Source organism: Ascaphus truei, chromosome 3 (genome assembly GCF_040206685.1).
Source record: "Ascaphus truei isolate aAscTru1 chromosome 3, aAscTru1.hap1, whole genome shotgun sequence".
Lineage (NCBI taxonomy): Eukaryota > Metazoa > Chordata > Amphibia > Anura > Ascaphidae > Ascaphus > Ascaphus truei.
The window spans coordinates 419,149,150-419,166,156 of NC_134485.1; positions in this window are offsets into that span (position 1 = coordinate 419,149,150).

Here is a 17,007-nt window from a genome sequence, read left to right on the forward strand (position 1 = left end):
GTGTGTGTGTGTGTGTGTGTGTGTGTGTGTGTATTTGGGGGGTATTAGTGTGTGTGTGTGTGTGTGTGTGTGTGTGTGTGTATGTATTTGGGGGGTATTAATGTGTGTGTATTTCGGGGGTATTAATGTGTGTGTATTTGGGGGTATTAGTGTGTGTGTGTATTTGGAGGGTATTAGTGTGTGTATGTATTTGGGAGGGTATTAGTGTGTGTGTATTTGGTGGGGGTATTAGTGTGTGTATTGGGGGGTATTAGTGTGTGTGTGTATTTGGGGGGGTATTAGTGTGTGTGTGTGTATTTGGGGGGTATTAGTGAGTGTGTGTATTTGGGGGGTATTCGTGTGTGTGTGTATTTGGGGGGTATTAGTGTGTGTGTGTGTGTGTGTGTGTGTGTGTGTGTGTGTGTGTGTGTGTGTGTGTGTGTGTGTGTGTGTGTGTGTGTGTGTATTTCGGGGGTATTAATGTGTGTGTATTTGGGGGTATTAGTGTGTGTGTGTATTTGGGGGTATTAGTGTGTGTGTGTGTATTTGGGGGGTATTAGTGTGTGTGTGTATTTGGGGGTATTAGTGTGTGTGTATTTGGGGGGTATTAGTGTGTGTGTATATTTGGGGGGGTATTAGTGTGTGTATTTGGGGGGGGGTATTAGTGTGTGTATGTATTTGGGAGGGTATTTGTGTGTGTATGTATTTGGGAGGGTATTTGTGTGTGTATGTATTTGGGAGGGTATTTGTGTGTGTATGTATTTGGGAGGGTATTTGTGTGTATGTATTTGGGAGGGCATTTGTGTGTGTATGTATTTGGGAGGGTATTAGTGTGTGTATATATTTGGGAGGGTATTAGTGTGTGTATGTATTTGGGAGGGTATTAGTGTGTGTATGTATTTGGGAGGGTATTAGTGTGTGTATGTATTTGGGAGAGTATTAGTGTGTGTATGTATTTGGGAGGGTATTAGTGTGTGTGTATTTGGTGGGGGTATTAGTGTGTGTATTGGGGGGTATTAGTGTGTGTATTTTGGGGGATATTAGTGTGTGTGTGTATTTGGGGGGGTATTAGTGTGTGTATTTGGAGGGGGTATTAGTGTGTGTGTGTGTGTGTGTGTGTGTGTGTGTGTGTGTGTGTGTGTGTGTATTTGGGGGGTATTAGTGTCTATGTATTTGGGGGGTATTAGTGTGTGTATGTATTTGGGGGGTATTAGTGTGTGTGTGTGTGTGTGTGTGTGTGTGTGTGTGTGTGTGTGTGTGTGTGTGTGTGTATGTATTTGGGGGGGGGTATTAATGTGTGTGTATTTCGGGGGTATTAATGTGTGTGTATTTGGGGGTATTATTGTGTGTGTGTATTTGGGGGGTATTAGTGTGTGTGTGTATTTGGGGGTATTAGTGTGTGTGTGTATTTGGGGGGTATTAGTGTGTGTGTGTGTGTGTGTGTGTGTGTGTGTGTGTGTGTGTGTGTGTGTATGTATTTGGGGGGTATTAGTGTGTGTATGTATTTGGGGGGTATTAGTGTGTGTGTGTATGTATTTGGGGGGTATTAGTGTGTGTGTGTGTGTGTGTGTGTGTGTATTTGGGGGTGTATTAGTGTGTGTGTATTTGGGGGGGTATTAATGTGTGTGTATTTGGGGGGTATTAATGTGTGTGTATTTGGGGGGTATTAGTGTGTGTGTGTGTGTGTATGTGTGTATTAGGGGGGTATTAGTGTGTGTGTATTTGGGGGGTATTAATGTGTGTGTATTTGGGGGTATTAGTGTGTGTGTATTTGGGGGGTATTAGTGTGTGTGTGTATTTGGGGGGTATTAGTGTGTGTGTATTTGGGGGGGTATTAGTGTGTGTGTGTGTGTGTGTGTGTGTGTGTGTGTGTGTGTGTATTTGGGGGGTATTAGTGTGTGTGTGTGTGTGTGTGTGTGTGTGTGTGTGTGTGTATTTGGGGGGTATTAGTGTGTGTGTGTGTGTGTGTGTGTGTGTGTGTGTGTGTATGTATTTGAGGGGGTATTAATGTGTGTGTATTTCAGGGGTATTAATGTGTGTGTATTTGGGGGTATTAGTGTGTGTGTGTATTTGGAGGGTATTAGTGTGTGTATGTATTTGGGAGGGTATTAGTGTGTGTGTATTTGGTGGGGGTATTAGTGTGTGTATTGGGGGGTATTAGTGTGTGTATTTTGGGGGATATTAGTGTGTGTATTGTGGGGGATATTAGTGTGTGTGTGTATTTGGGGGGGTATTAGTGTGTGTGTGTGTGTATTTGGGGGTATTAGTGAGTGTGTGTATTTGGGGGGTATTCGTGTGTGTGTGTGTGTGTATTTGGGGGGTATTAGTGTGTGTGTGTGTGTGTGTGTGTGTGTGTGTGTGTGTGTGTGTGTGTGTGTGTGTATGTATTTGGGGGGGTATTAATGTGTGTGTATTTCGGGGGTATTAATGTGTGTGTATTTGGGGGTATTAGTGTGTGTGTGTATTTGGGGGTATTAGTGTGTGTGTGTGTGTGTGTATTTGGGGGGTATTAGTGTGTGTGTGTATTTGGGGGTATTAGTGTGTGTGTATTTGGGGGGTATTAGTGTGTGTGTATATTTGGGGGGGTATTAGTGTGTGTATTTGGGGGGGGTATTAGTGTGTGTATGTATTTGGGAGGGTATTTGTGTGTGTATGTATTTGGGAGGGTATTTGTGTGTGTATGTATTTGGGAGGGTATTTGTGTGTGTATGTATTTGGGAGGGCATTTGTGTGTGTATGTATTTGGGAGGGTATTAGTGTGTGTATGTATTTGGGAGGGTATTAGTGTGTGTATATATTTGGGAGGGTATTAGTGTGTGTATGTATTTGGGAGGGTATTAGTGTGTGTATGTATTTGGGAGGGTATTAGTGTGTGTATGTATTTGGGAGAGTATTAGTGTGTGTATGTATTTGGGAGGGTATTAGTGTGTGTGTATTTGGTGGGGGTATTAGTGTGTGTATTGGGGGGTATTAGTGTGTGTATTTTGGGGGATATTAGTGTGTGTATTTTGGGGGATATTAGTGTGTGTGTGTATTTGGGGGGGTATTAGTGTGTGTATTTGGAGGGGGTATTAGTGTGTGTGTGTGTGTGTGTGTGTGTGTGTGTGTGTGTGTGTGTGTGTGTATTTGGGGGGTATTAGTGTGTATGTATTTGGGGGGTATTAGTGTGTGTATTGGGGTGTATTAGTATGTATTTGGGGGGTATTAGTGTGTGTCTGTGTGTATTTGGGGGGGTATTAGTGTGTGTGTGTGTGTGTGTGTATTTGGGGGGGGTATTAGTGTGTGTGTATTGGGGGGGTATTAGTGTGTGTGTATTTGGGGGGGTATTAGTGTGTGTGTGTGTGTATTTGGGAGGGTATTAGTGTGTGTGTGTGTGTGTGTGTGTGTGTGTGTGTGTATTTGGGAGGGTATTAGTGTGTGTATTGGGGAGGGTATTAGTGTGTGTATTGGGGGGGTATTAATGTGTGTATTGGGGGGTATTAGTGTGTGTGTGTGTGTATTTGGGGGGGTATTAATGTGTGTATTTCGGGGGTATTAATGTGTGTGTATTTGGGGGTATTAGTGTGTGTGTATTTGGGGGGTATTAGTGTGTGTGTATTTGGGGGGTATTAGTGTGTGTGTATTTGGGGGTATTAGTGTGTGTGTGTGTGTGTGTGTGTGTGTGTGTGTGTGTGTGTGTGTGTGTGTGTGTGTGTGTGTGTGTATTTGGGGGGTATTAGTGTGTGTGTGTGTGTGTGTGTGTGTGTGTGTGTGTGTGTGTGTGTGTATTTGGGGGGTATTAGTGTGTGTGTGTGTGTGTGTGTGTGTGTGTGTGTGTGTGTGTGTGTGTGTGTGTGTGTGTGTGTGTGTGTGTGTGTGTGTGTGTGTGTGTATGTATTTGGGGGGGGTATTAATGTGTGTGTATTTCGGGGGTATTAATGTGTGTGTATTTGGGGGTATTATTGTGTGTGTGTATTTGGGGGGTATTAGTGTGTGTGTGTATTTGGGGGTATTAGTGTGTGTGTGTATTTGGGGGGTATTAGTGTGTGTGTGTGTGTGTGTGTGTGTGTGTGTGTGTGTGTGTGTGTGTGTGTATTTGGGGGGTATTAGTGTGTGTATGTATTTGGGGGGTATTAGTGTGTGTGTGTATGTATTTGGGGGGTATTAGTGTGTGTGTGTGTGTGTGTGTGTGTGTGTATTTGGGGAGTATTAGTGTGTGTGTATATTTGGGGGTATTAGTGTGTGTATTTGGGGGGGTATTAGTGTGTGTATGTATTTGGGAGGGTATTTGTGTGTGTATGTATTTGGGAGGGTATTTGTGTGTGTATGTATTTGGGAGGGTATTTGTGTGTGTATGTATTTGGGAGGGTATTAGTGTGTGTATGTATTTGGGAGGGTATTAGTGTGTGTATATATTTGGGAGGGTATTAGTGTGTGTATGTATTTGGGAGGGTATTAGTGTGTGTATGTATTTGGGAGGGTATTAGTGTGTGTATGTATTTGGGAGAATTAGTGTGTGTATGTATTTGGGAGGGTATTAGTGTGTGTGTATTTGGTGGGGGTATTAGTGTGTGTATTGGGGGGTATTAGTGTGTGTATTTTGGGGGATATTAGTGTGTGTATTTTGGGGGATATTAGTGTGGGTGTGTGTGTATTTGGGGGGGTATTAGTGTGTGTGTGTGTGTGTGTGTGTGTATTTGGGGGGTATTAGTGTGTGTGTGTGTGTGTGTGTGTGTGTGTGTGTATTTGGGGGGTATTAGTGTGTGTGTGTGTGTGTGTGTGTGTGTGTGTGTGTGTGTGTGTGTGTGTGTGTGTGTGTGTATTTGGGGGGTATTAGTGTGTGTGTGTGTGTGTGTGTGTGTGTGTGTGTGTGTGTGTATTTGGGGGGGTATTAATGTGTGTGTATTTCGGGGGTATTAGTGTGTGTATGTATTTGGGGGGTATTAGTGTGTGTGTGTGTATTTGGGGGTATTAGTGTGTGTGTGTATTTGGGGGGTATTAGTGTGTGTGTGTATTTGGGGGGTATTAGTGTGTGTATGTATTTGGGAGGGTATTAGTGTGTGTGTATTTGGTGGGGGTATTAGTGTGTGTATTGGGGGGTATTAGTGTGTGTATTTTGGGGGATATTAGTGTGTGTATTTTGGGGGATATTAGTGTGTGTGTGTGTGTGTATTTGGGGGGGTATTAGTGTGTGTGTGTGTGTGTGTGTGTGTGTGTGTGTGTGTATTTGGGGGGTATTAGTGTGTGTGTGTGTGTGTGTGTGTGTATTTGGGGGGTATTAGTGTGTGTGTGTGTGTGTGTGTGTGTGTGTGTGTGTGTGTGTGTGTGTGTGTGTGTGTGTGTGTGTGTGTGTGTATTTGGGGGGTATTAGTGTGTGTGTGTGTGTGTGTGTGTGTGTGTGTGTGTGTGTGTGTGTGTGTGTGTGTGTGTGTGTGTGTATTTGGGGGGGTATTAATGTGTGTGTATTTCGGGGGTATTAGTGTGTGTGTATTTGGGGTTGTATTAGTGTGTGTGTGTGTATTTGGGGGTATTAGTGTGTGTGTGTATTTGGGGGGTATTAGTGTGTGTGTGTATTTGGGGGGTATTAGTGTGTGTGTGTGTGTGTGTGTGTGTGTGTGTGTGTGTGTGTGTGTGTGTGTGTGTGTGTGTATTTGGGGCGTATTAGTGTGTGTGTGTGTGTGTGTGTGTGTGTGTGTGTGTGTGTGTGTATGTATTTGGGGGGTATTAGTGTGTGTGTGTGTGTGTGTATTTGGGGGGGTATTAATGTGTGTATTTCGGGGGTATTAATGTGTGTGTATTTGGGGGTATTAGTGTGTGTGTATTTGGGGGGTATTAGTGTGTGTGTATTTGGGGGGTATTAGTGTGTGTGTATTTGGGGGGTATTAGTGTGTGTGTGTGTGTGTGTGTGTGTGTGTGTATTTGGGGGGTATTAGTGTGTGTGTGTGTGTGTGTGTGTGTGTGTGTGTGTGTGTGTATTTGGGGGGTATTAGTGTGTGTGTGTGTGTGTGTGTGTGTGTGTGTGTGTTATTAGTGTGTGTGTGTGTGTGTGTGTGTGTGTATGTATTTGGGGGGGTATTAATGTGTGTGTATTTCGGGGGTATTAATGTGTGTGTATTTGGGGGTATTAGTGTGTGTGTGTGTGTATTTGGAGGGTATTAGTGTGTGTATGTATTTGGGAGGGTATTAGTGTGTGTGTATTTGGTGGGGGTATTAGTGTGTGTATTGGGGGGTATTAGTGTGTGTATTTTGGGGGATATTAGTGTGTGTATTGTGAGGGATATTAGTGTGTGTGTGTGTATTTGGGGGGGTATTAGTGTGTGTGTGTGTATTTGGGGGGTATTAGTGAGTGTGTGTATTTGGGGGGTATTCGTGTGTGTGTGTGTGTATTTGGGGGGTATTAGTGTGTGTGTGTGTGTGTGTGTGTGTGTGTGTGTGTGTGTGTGTGTGTATGTATTTGGGGGGGTATTAATGTGTGTGTATTTGGGGGTATTAGTGTGTGTGTGTATTTGGGGGTATTAGTGTGTGTGTGTGTGTGTATTTGGGGGGTATTAGTGTGTGTGTGTATTTGGGGGTATTAGTGTGTGTGTATTTGGGGGGTATTAGTGTGTGTGTATATTTGGGGGGGTATTAGTGTGTGTATTTGGGGGGGGTATTAGTGTGTGTATGTATTTGGGAGGGTATTTGTGTGTGTATGTATTTGGGAGGGTATTTGTGTGTGTATGTATTTGGGAGGGTATTTGTGTGTGTATGTATTTGGGAGGGCATTTGTGTGTGTATGTATTTGGGAGGGTATTAGTGTGTATATATTTGGGAGGGTATTAGTGTGTGTATGTATTTGGGAGGGTATTAGTGTGTGTATGTATTTGGGAGGGTATTAGTGTGTGTATGTATTTGGGAGAGTATTAGTGTGTGTATGTATTTGGGAGGGTATTAGTGTGTGTGTATTTGGTGGGGGTATTAGTGTGTGTATTGGGGGGTATTAGTGTGTGTATTTTGGGGGATATTAGTGTGTGTGTGTATTTGGGGGGGTATTAGTGTGTGTATTTGGAGGGGGTATTAGTGTGTGTGTGTGTGTGTGTGTGTGTGTGTGTGTGTGTGTGTGTGTGTGTGTGTGTATTTGGGGGGTATTAGTGTGTATGTATTTGGGGGGTATTAGTGTGTGTATGTATTTGGGGGGTATTAGTGTGTGTATTGGGGTGTATTAGTATGTATTTGGGGGGTATTAGTGTGTGTCTGTGTGTATTTGGGGGGGTATTAGTGTGTGTGTGTGTGTGTGTGTGTGTGTATTTGGGGGGGTATTAGTGTGTGTGTATTTGGGGGGGTATTAGTGTGTGTGTATTTGGGGGGGTATTAGTGTGTGTGTGTGTGTGTATTTGGGAGGGTATTAGTGTGTGTGTGTGTGTGTGTGTGTGTGTGTGTGTGTGTGTGTGTGTGTGTGTGTGTGTGTGTGTGTGTGTGTGTATTTGGGAGGGTATTAGTGTGTGTATTGGGGAGGGTATTAGTGTGTGTATTGGGGGGGTATTAGTGTGTGTATTGGGGGGTATTAGTGTGTGTGTGTGTGTGTGTGTGTGTGTGTGTGTGTGTGTATTTGAGGGATATTAGTGTGTGTGTGTGTGTGTGTGTGTGTGTGTGTGTATTTGGGGGAGTATTAGGTGTGTGTGTGTGTGTGTGTGTGTGTGTGTGTGTGTGTGTGTGTGTGTGTGTGTGTGTGTGTGTGTGTGTATTTGGGGGTGTATTAGTGTGTGTGTATTTGGGGGGTATTAATGTGTGTGTATTTGGGGGGTATTAATGTGTGTGTATTTGGGGGGTATTAGTGTGTGTGTGTGTGTGTATGTGTGTATTAGGGGGGTATTAGTGTGTGTGTGTATTTGGGGGGTATTAGTGTGTGTGTGTGTGTGTGTGTGTGTGTGTGTATTTGGGGGGGTATTAATGTGTGTATTTCGGGGGTATTAATGTGTGTGTATTTGGGGGTATTAGTGTGTGTGTATTTGGGGGGTATTAGTGTGTGTGTATTTGGGGGGTATTAGTGTGTGTGTATTTGGGGGGTATTAGTGTGTGTGTATTTGGGGGGTATTAGTGTGTGTGTATTTGGGGGGTATTAGTGTGTGTGTGTGTGTGTGTGTGTGTGTGTGTGTATTTGGGGGGTATTAGTGTGTGTGTGTGTGTGTGTGTGTGTGTGTGTGTGTGTGTGTGTGTGTGTGTGTGTGTGTGTGTGTATTTGGGGGGTATTAGTGTGTGTGTGTGTGTGTGTGTGTGTGTGTGTGTGTGTGTGTGTGTGTGTGTGTGTGTATGTATTTGGGGGGGTATTAATGTGTGTGTATTTCGGGGGTATTAATGTGTGTGTATTTGGGGGTATTAGTGTGTGTGTGTATTTGGAGGGTATTAGTGTGTGTATGTATTTGGGAGGGTATTAGTGTGTGTGTATTTGGTGGGGGTATTAGTGTGTGTATTGGGGGTATTAGTGTGTGTATTTTGGGGGATATTAGTGTGTGTATTGTGGGGGATATTAGTGTGTGTGTGTATTTGGGGGGGTATTAGTGTGTGTGTGTGTATTTGGGGGGTATTAGTGAGTGTGTGTATTTGGGGGGTATTCGTGTGTGTGTGTGTGTGTATTTGGGGGGTATTAGTGTGTGTGTGTGTGTGTGTGTGTGTGTGTGTGTGTGTGTGTGTGTGTGTGTATGTATTTGGGGGGGTATTAATGTGTGTGTATTTGGGGGTATTAGTGTGTGTGTGTATTTGGGGGTATTAGTGTGTGTGTGTGTGTGTATTTGGGGGGTATTAGTGTGTGTGTGTATTTGGGGGTATTAGTGTGTGTGTATTTGGGGGGTATTAGTGTGTGTGTATATTTGGGGGGGTATTAGTGTGTGTATTTGGGGGGGGTATTAGTGTGTGTATGTATTTGGGAGGGTATTTGTGTGTGTATGTATTTGGGAGGGTATTTGTGTGTGTATGTATTTGGGAGGGTATTTGTGTGTGTATGTATTTGGGAGGGCATTTGTGTGTGTATGTATTTGGGAGGGTATTAGTGTGTGTATATATTTGGGAGGGTATTAGTGTGTGTATGTATTTGGGAGGGTATTAGTGTGTGTATGTATTTGGGAGGGTATTAGTGTGTGTATGTATTTGGGAGAGTATTAGTGTGTGTATGTATTTGGGAGGGTATTAGTGTGTGTGTATTTGGTGGGGGTATTAGTGTGTGTATTGGGGGGTATTAGTGTGTGTATTTTGGGGGATATTAGTGTGTGTGTGTATTTGGGGGGGTATTAGTGTGTGTATTTGGAGGGGGTATTAGTGTGTGTGTGTGTGTGTGTGTGTGTGTGTGTGTGTGTGTGTGTGTGTATTTGGGGGGTATTAGTGTGTATGTATTTGGGGGGTATTAGTGTGTGTATGTATTTGGGGGGTATTAGTGTGTGTATTGGGGTGTATTAGTATGTATTTGGGGGGTATTAGTGTGTGTCTGTGTGTATTTGGGGGGGTATTAGTGTGTGTGTGTGTGTGTGTGTGTGTGTGTGTGTGTATTTGGGGGGGGTATTAGTGTGTGTGTATTTGGGGGGGTATTAGTGTGTGTGTATTTGGGGGGGTATTAGTGTGTGTGTGTGTGTATTTGGGAGGGTATTAGTGTGTGTGTGTGTGTGTGTGTGTGTGTGTGTGTGTGTGTGTTTGGGAGGGTATTAGTGTGTGTATTGGGGAGGGTATTAGTGTGTGTATTGGGGGGGTATTAGTGTGTGTATTGGGGGGTATTAGTGTGTGTGTGTGTGTGTGTGTGTGTGTGTGTGTGTGTGTGTGTGTGTGTGTGTGTGTGTATTTGAGGGATATTAGTGTGTGTGTGTGTGTGTGTGTGTGTGTGTGTGTGTGTATTTGGGGGAGTATTAGTGTGTGTGTGTGTGTGTGTGTGTGTGTGTGTGTGTGTGTGTGTGTGTGTATTTGGGGGTGTATTAGTGTGTGTGTATTTGGGGGGTATTAATGTGTGTGTATTTGGGGGGTATTAATGTGTGTGTATTTGGGGGGTATTAGTGTGTGTGTGTGTGTGTGTGTGTGTATGTGTGTATTAGGGGGGTATTAGTGTGTGTGTGTATTTGGGGGGTATTAGTGTGTGTGTGTGTGTGTGTGTGTGTATTTGGGGGGGTATTAATGTGTGTATTTCGGGGGTATTAATGTGTGTGTATTTGGGGGTATTAGTGTGTGTGTATTTGGGGGGTATTAGTGTGTGTGTATTTGGGGGGTATTAGTGTGTGTGTATTTGGGGGGTATTAGTGTGTGTGTATTTGGGGGGTATTAGTGTGTGTGTGTGTGTGTGTGTGTGTGTGTGTGTGTGTGTATTTGGGGGGTATTAGTGTGTGTGTGTGTGTGTGTGTGTGTGTGTGTGTGTGTGTGTGTGTGTGTGTGTGTGTGTGTGTGTATTTGGGGGGTATTAGTGTGTGTGTGTGTGTGTGTGTGTGTGTGTGTGTGTGTGTGTGTGTGTGTGTGTGTGTGTGTGTGTGTGTGTGTGTGTGTATGTATTTGGGGGGGTATTAATGTGTGTGTATGTATTTGGGAGGGTATTAGTGTGTGTATATATTTGGGAGGGTATTAGTGTGTGTATGTATTTGGGAGGGTATTAGTGTGTGTATGTATTTGGGAGGGTATTAGTGTGTGTATGTATTTGGGAGAATTAGTGTGTGTATGTATTTGGGAGGGTATTAGTGTGTGTGTATTTGGTGGGGGTATTAGTGTGTGTATTGGGGGGTATTAGTGTGTGTATTTTGGGGGATATTAGTGTGTGTATTTTGGGGGATATTAGTGTGGGTGTGTGTGTATTTGGGGGGGTATTAGTGTGTGTGTGTGTGTGTGTGTGTGTGTGTATTTGGGGGGTATTAGTGTGTGTGTGTGTGTGTGTGTGTATTTGGGGGGTATTAGTGTGTGTGTGTGTGTGTGTGTGTGTGTGTGTGTGTGTGTGTGTATTTGGGGGGTATTAGTGTGTGTGTGTGTGTGTGTGTGTGTGTGTGTGTGTGTGTATGTATTTGGGGGGGTATTAATGTGTGTGTATTTCGGGGGTATTAGTGTGTGTATGTATTTGGGGGGTATTAGTGTGTGTGTGTATTTGGGGGTATTAGTGTGTGTGTGTATTTGGGGGGTATTAGTGTGTGTGTGTATTTGGGGGGTATTAGTGTGTGTATGTATTTGGGAGGGTATTAGTGTGTGTGTATTTGGTGGGGGTATTAGTGTGTGTATTGGGGGGTATTAGTGTGTGTATTTTGGGGGATATTAGTGTGTGTATTTTGGGGGATATTAGTGTGTGTGTGTGTGTGTATTTGGGGGGGTATTAGTGTGTGTGTGTGTGTGTGTGTGTGTGTGTGTGTATTTGGGGGGTATTAGTGTGTGTGTGTGTGTGTGTGTGTGTGTGTGTGTGTGTGTGTGTGTGTGTGTGTGTGTGTGTGTGTGTATTTGGGGGGTATTAGTGTGTGTGTGTGTGTGTGTGTGTGTGTGTGTGTGTGTGTGTGTGTGTGTGTGTGTGTGTGTGTGTGTGTGTGTGTGTGTGTGTGTGTGTATTTGGGGGGTATTAGTGTGTGTGTGTGTGTGTGTGTGTGTGTGTGTGTGTGTGTGTGTGTGTGTATTTGGGGGGGTATTAATGTGTGTGTATTTGGGGGGTATTAGTGTGTGTGTGTATTTGGGGGGTATTAGTGTGTGTGTGTGTATTTGGGGGTATTAGTGTGTGTGTGTGTATTTGGGGGGTATTAGTGTGTGTGTGTATTTGGGGGGTATTAGTGTGTGTGTGTGTGTGTGTGTGTGTGTGTGTGTGTGTGTGTGTGTGTGTGTGTATTTGGGGCGTATTAGTGTGTGTGTGTGTGTGTGTGTGTGTGTGTGTATGTATTTGGGGGGTATTAGTGTGTGTGTGTGTATTTGGGGGGTATTAGTGTGTGTGTGTGTGTGTGTGTGTGTGTGTGTGTGTGTGTGTGTGTGTGTGTATGTATTTGGGGGGTATTAGTGTGTGTGTGTATGTATTTGGGGGGTATTAGTGTGTGTGTGTGTGTGTGTGTATTTGGGGGGTATTAGTGTGTGTGTATATTTGGGGGTATTAGTGTGTGTATTTGGGGGGGTATTAGTGTGTGTATGTATTTGGGAGGGTATTTGTGTGTGTATGTATTTGGGAGGGTATTTGTGTGTGTATGTATTTGGGAGGGTATTTGTGTGTGTATGTATTTGGGAGGGTATTAGTGTGTGTATGTATTTGGGAGGGTATTAGTGTGTGTATATATTTGGGAGGGTATTAGTGTGTGTATGTATTTGGGAGGGTATTAGTGTGTGTATGTATTTGGGAGGGTATTAGTGTGTGTATGTATTTGGGAGAATTAGTGTGTGTATGTATTTGGGAGGGTATTAGTGTGTGTGTATTTGGTGGGGGTATTAGTGTGTGTATTGGGGGGTATTAGTGTGTGTATTTTGGGGGATATTAGTGTGTGTATTTTGGGGGATATTAGTGTGGGTGTGTGTGTATTTGGGGGGGTATTAGTGTGTGTGTGTGTGTGTGTGTGTATTTGGGGGGTATTAGTGTGTGTGTGTGTGTGTGTGTGTGTGTATTTGGGGGGTATTAGTGTGTGTGTGTGTGTGTGTGTGTGTGTGTGTGTGTGTGTGTGTGTGTGTGTGTGTGTGTGTGTATTTGGGGGGTATTAGTGTGTGTGTGTGTGTGTGTGTGTGTGTGTGTGTGTGTGTGTGTGTGTGTGTGTGTGTGTGTGTGTGTGTGTGTGTGTGTGTGTGTGTGTGTGTATTTGGGGGGGTATTAATGTGTGTGTATTTCGGGGGTATTAGTGTGTGTATGTATTTGGGGGGTATTAGTGTGTGTGTGTATTTGGGGGTATTAGTGTGTGTGTGTATTTGGGGGGTATTAGTGTGTGTGTGTATTTGGGGGGTATTAGTGTGTGTATGTATTTGGGAGGGTATTAGTGTGTGTGTATTTGGTGGGGGTATTAGTGTGTGTATTGGGGGGTATTAGTGTGTGTATTTTGGGGGATATTAGTGTGTGTATTTTGGGGGATATTAGTGTGTGTGTGTGTGTATTTGGGGGGGTATTAGTGTGTGTGTGTGTGTGTGTGTGTGTGTGTATTTGGGGGGTATTAGTGTGTGTGTGTGTGTGTGTGTGTGTGTGTGTGTGTGTGTGTGTATTTGGGGGGTATTAGTGTGTGTGTGTGTGTGTGTGTGTGTGTGTGTGTGTGTGTGTATTTGGGGGGTATTAGTGTGTGTGTGTGTGTGTGTGTGTGTGTGTGTGTGTGTGTGTGTGTGTGTGTGTGTGTGTGTGTGTGTATTTGGGGGGGTATTAATGTGTGTGTATTTCGGGGGTATTAGTGTGTGTGTGTATTTGGGGTTGTATTAGTGTGTGTGTGTATTTGGGGGTATTAGTGTGTGTGTGTATTTGGGGGGTATTAGTGTGTGTGTGTATTTGGGGGGTATTAGTGTGTGTGTGTGTGTGTGTGTGTGTGTGTGTGTGTGTGTGTGTGTGTGTGTGTGTGTGTGTGTGTGTGTGTATTTGGGGCGTATTAGTGTGTGTGTGTGTGTGTGTGTGTGTGTGTGTGTGTATGTATTTGGGGGGTATTAGTGTGTGTGTGTGTGTGTATTTGGGGGGGTATTAATGTGTGTATTTCGGGGGTATTAATGTGTGTGTATTTGGGGGTATTAGTGTGTGTGTATTTGGGGGGGTATTAGTGTGTGTGTATTTGGGGGGTATTAGTGTGTGTGTATTTGGGGGGTATTAGTGTGTGTGTGTGTGTGTGTGTGTGTGTGTATTTGGGGGGTATTAGTGTGTGTGTGTGTGTGTGTGTGTGTGTGTGTGTGTGTGTGTGTGTATTTGGGGGGTATTAGTGTGTGTGTGTGTGTGTGTGTGTGTGTGTGTGTGTGTGTGTGTGTGTGTGTGTGTGTGTGTGTGTTATTAGTGTGTGTGTGTGTGTGTGTGTGTGTATGTATTTGGGGGGGTATTAATGTGTGTGTATTTCGGGGGTATTAATGTGTGTGTATTTGGGGGTATTAGTGTGTGTGTGTGTGTGTGTATTTGGAGGGTATTAGTGTGTGTATGTATTTGGGAGGGTATTAGTGTGTGTGTATTTGGTGGGGGTATTAGTGTGTGTATTGGGGGGTATTAGTGTGTGTATTTTGGGGGATATTAGTGTGTGTATTGTGGGGGATATTAGTGTGTGTGTGTGTATTTGGGGGGGTATTAGTGTGTGTGTGTGTGTATTTGGGGGGTATTAGTGAGTGTGTGTATTTGGGGGGTATTCGTGTGTGTGTGTGTGTATTTGGGGGGTATGTGTGTGTGTGTGTGTGTGTGTGTGTGTGTGTGTGTGTGTGTGTGTGTGTGTGTGTGTGTGTGTGTGTATGTATTTGGGGGGGTATTAATGTGTGTGTATTTCGGGGGTATTAATGTGTGTGTATTTGGGGGTATTAGTGTGTGTGTGTATTTGGGGGTATTAGTGTGTGTGTGTGTGTATTTGGGGGGTATTAGTGTGTGTGTGTATTTGGGGGTATTAGTGTGTGTGTATTTGGGGGGTATTAGTGTGTGTGTATATTTGGGGGGGTATTAGTGTGTGTATTTGGGGGGGGTATTAGTGTGTGTATGTATTTGGGAGGGTATTTGTGTGTGTATGTATTTGGGAGGGTATTTGTGTGTGTATGTATTTGGGAGGGTATTTGTGTGTGTATGTATTTGGGAGGGCATTTGTGTGTGTATGTATTTGGGAGGGTATTAGTGTGTGTATATATTTGGGAGGGTATTAGTGTGTGTATGTATTTGGGAGGGTATTAGTGTGTGTATGTATTTGGGAGGGTATTAGTGTGTGTATGTATTTGGGAGGGTATTAGTGTGTGTATGTATTTGGGAGAATTAGTGTGTGTATGTATTTGGGAGGGTATTAGTGTGTGTGTATTTGGTGGGGGTATTAGTGTGTGTATTGGGGGGTATTAGTGTGTGTATTTTGGGGGATATTAGTGTGTGTGTGTATTTGGGGGGGTATTAGTGTGTGTATTTGGAGGGGGTATTAGTGTGTGTGTGTGTGTGTGTGTGTGTGTGTATTTGGGGGGTATTAGTGTGTATGTATTTGGGGGGTATTAGTGTGTGTATGTATTTGGGGGGTATTAGTGTGTGTATTGGGGTGTATTAGTATGTATTTGGGGGGTATTAGTGTGTGTCTGTGTGTATTTGGGGGGGTATTAGTGTGTGTGTGTGTGTGTGTGTGTGTGTGTGTATTTGGGGGGGGTATTAGTGTGTGTGTATTTGGGGGGGTATTAGTGTGTGTGTATTTGGGGGGGTATTAGTGTGTGTGTGTGTATTTGGGAGGGTATTAGTGTGTGTGTGTGTGTGTGTGTGTGTGTGTGTGTGTGTGTGTGTGTGTGTGTGTGTGTGTGTGTGTGTGTGTGTGTGTGTGTATTTGGGAGGGTATTAGTGTGTGTATTGGGGAGGGTATTAGTGTGTGTATTGGGGGGGTATTAGTGTGTGTATTGGGGGGTATTAGTGTGTGTGTGTGTGTGTGTGTGTGTGTGTGTGTGTGTGTGTGTGTGTGTGTGTATTTGAGGGATATTAGTGTGTGTGTGTGTGTGTGTGTGTGTGTGTGTGTGTATTTGGTGGAGTATTAGTGTGTGTGTGTGTGTGTGTGTGTGTGTGTGTGTGTGTGTGTGTATTTGGGGGTGTATTAGTGTGTGTGTATTTGGGGGGTATTAATGTGTGTGTATTTGGGGGGTATTAATGTGTGTGTATTTGGGGGGTATTAGTGTGTGTGTGTGTGTGTGTGTATGTGTGTATTAGGGGGGTATTAGTGTGTGTGTGTATTTGGGGGGTATTAGTGTGTGTGTGTGTGTGTGTGTGTATTTGGGGGGGTATTAATGTGTGTATTTCGGGGGTATTAATGTGTGTGTATTTGGGGGTATTAGTGAGTGTGTATTTGGGGGGTATTAGTGTGTGTGTATTTGGGGGGTATTAGTGTGTGTGTATTTGGGGGGTATTAGTGTGTGTGTATTTGGGGGGTATTAGTGTGTGTGTATTTGGGGGGTATTAGTGTGTGTGTGTGTGTGTGTGTGTGTGTGTGTGTGTGTGTGTGTGTGTGTGTGTATTTGGGGGGTATTAGTGTGTGTGTGTGTGTGTGTGTGTGTGTGTGTGTGTGTGTGTGTGTGTGTGTGTGTGTGTGTGTGTGTGTGTGTGTGTGTGTGTGTGTGTGTGTGTATTTGGGGGGTATTAGTGTGTGTGTGTGTGTGTGTGTGTGTGTGTGTGTGTGTGTGTGTGTGTGTGTGTGTGTGTGTGTGTGTGTGTATGTGTGTGTGTGTGTGTATGTATTTGGGGGGGTATTAATGTGTGTGTATTTCGGGGGTATTAATGTGTGTGTATTTGGGGGTATTAGTGTGTGTGTGTATTTGGAGGGTATTAGTGTGTGTATGTATTTGGGAGGGTATTAGTGTGTGTGTATTTGGTGGGGGTATTAGTGTGTGTATTGGGGGGTATTAGTGTGTGTATTTTGGGGGATATTAGTGTGTGTATTGTGGGGGATATTAGTGTGTGTGTGTATTTGGGGGGGTATTAGTGTGTGTGTGTGTGTATTTGGGGGGTATTAGTGAGTGTGTGTATTTGGGGGGTATTCGTGAGTGTGTGTGTGTATTTGGGGGGTATTAGTGTGTGTGTGTGTGTGTGTGTGTGTGTGTGTGTGTGTGTGTGTGTGTGTGTGTATTTGGGGGGTATTAGTGTGTGTGTGTGTGTGTGTGTGTGTGTATTTGGGGGGTATTAGTGTGTGTGTGTGTGTGTGTGTGTGTGTGTGTGTGTGTGTGTGTGTGTGTGTGTATTTGGGGGGTATTAGTGTGTGTGTGTGTGTGTGTGTGTGTGTGTGTGTGTGTGTGTGTGTGTGTATTTGGGGGGGTATTAATGTGTGTGTATTTCGGGGGTATTAGTGTGTGTATGTATTTGGGGGGTATTAGTGTGTGTGTGTATTTGGGGGTATTAGTGTGTGTGTGTATTTGGGGGGTATTAGTGTGTGTGTGTATTTGGGGGGTATTAGTGTGTGTATGTATTTGGGAGGGTATTAGTGTGTGTGTATTTGGTGG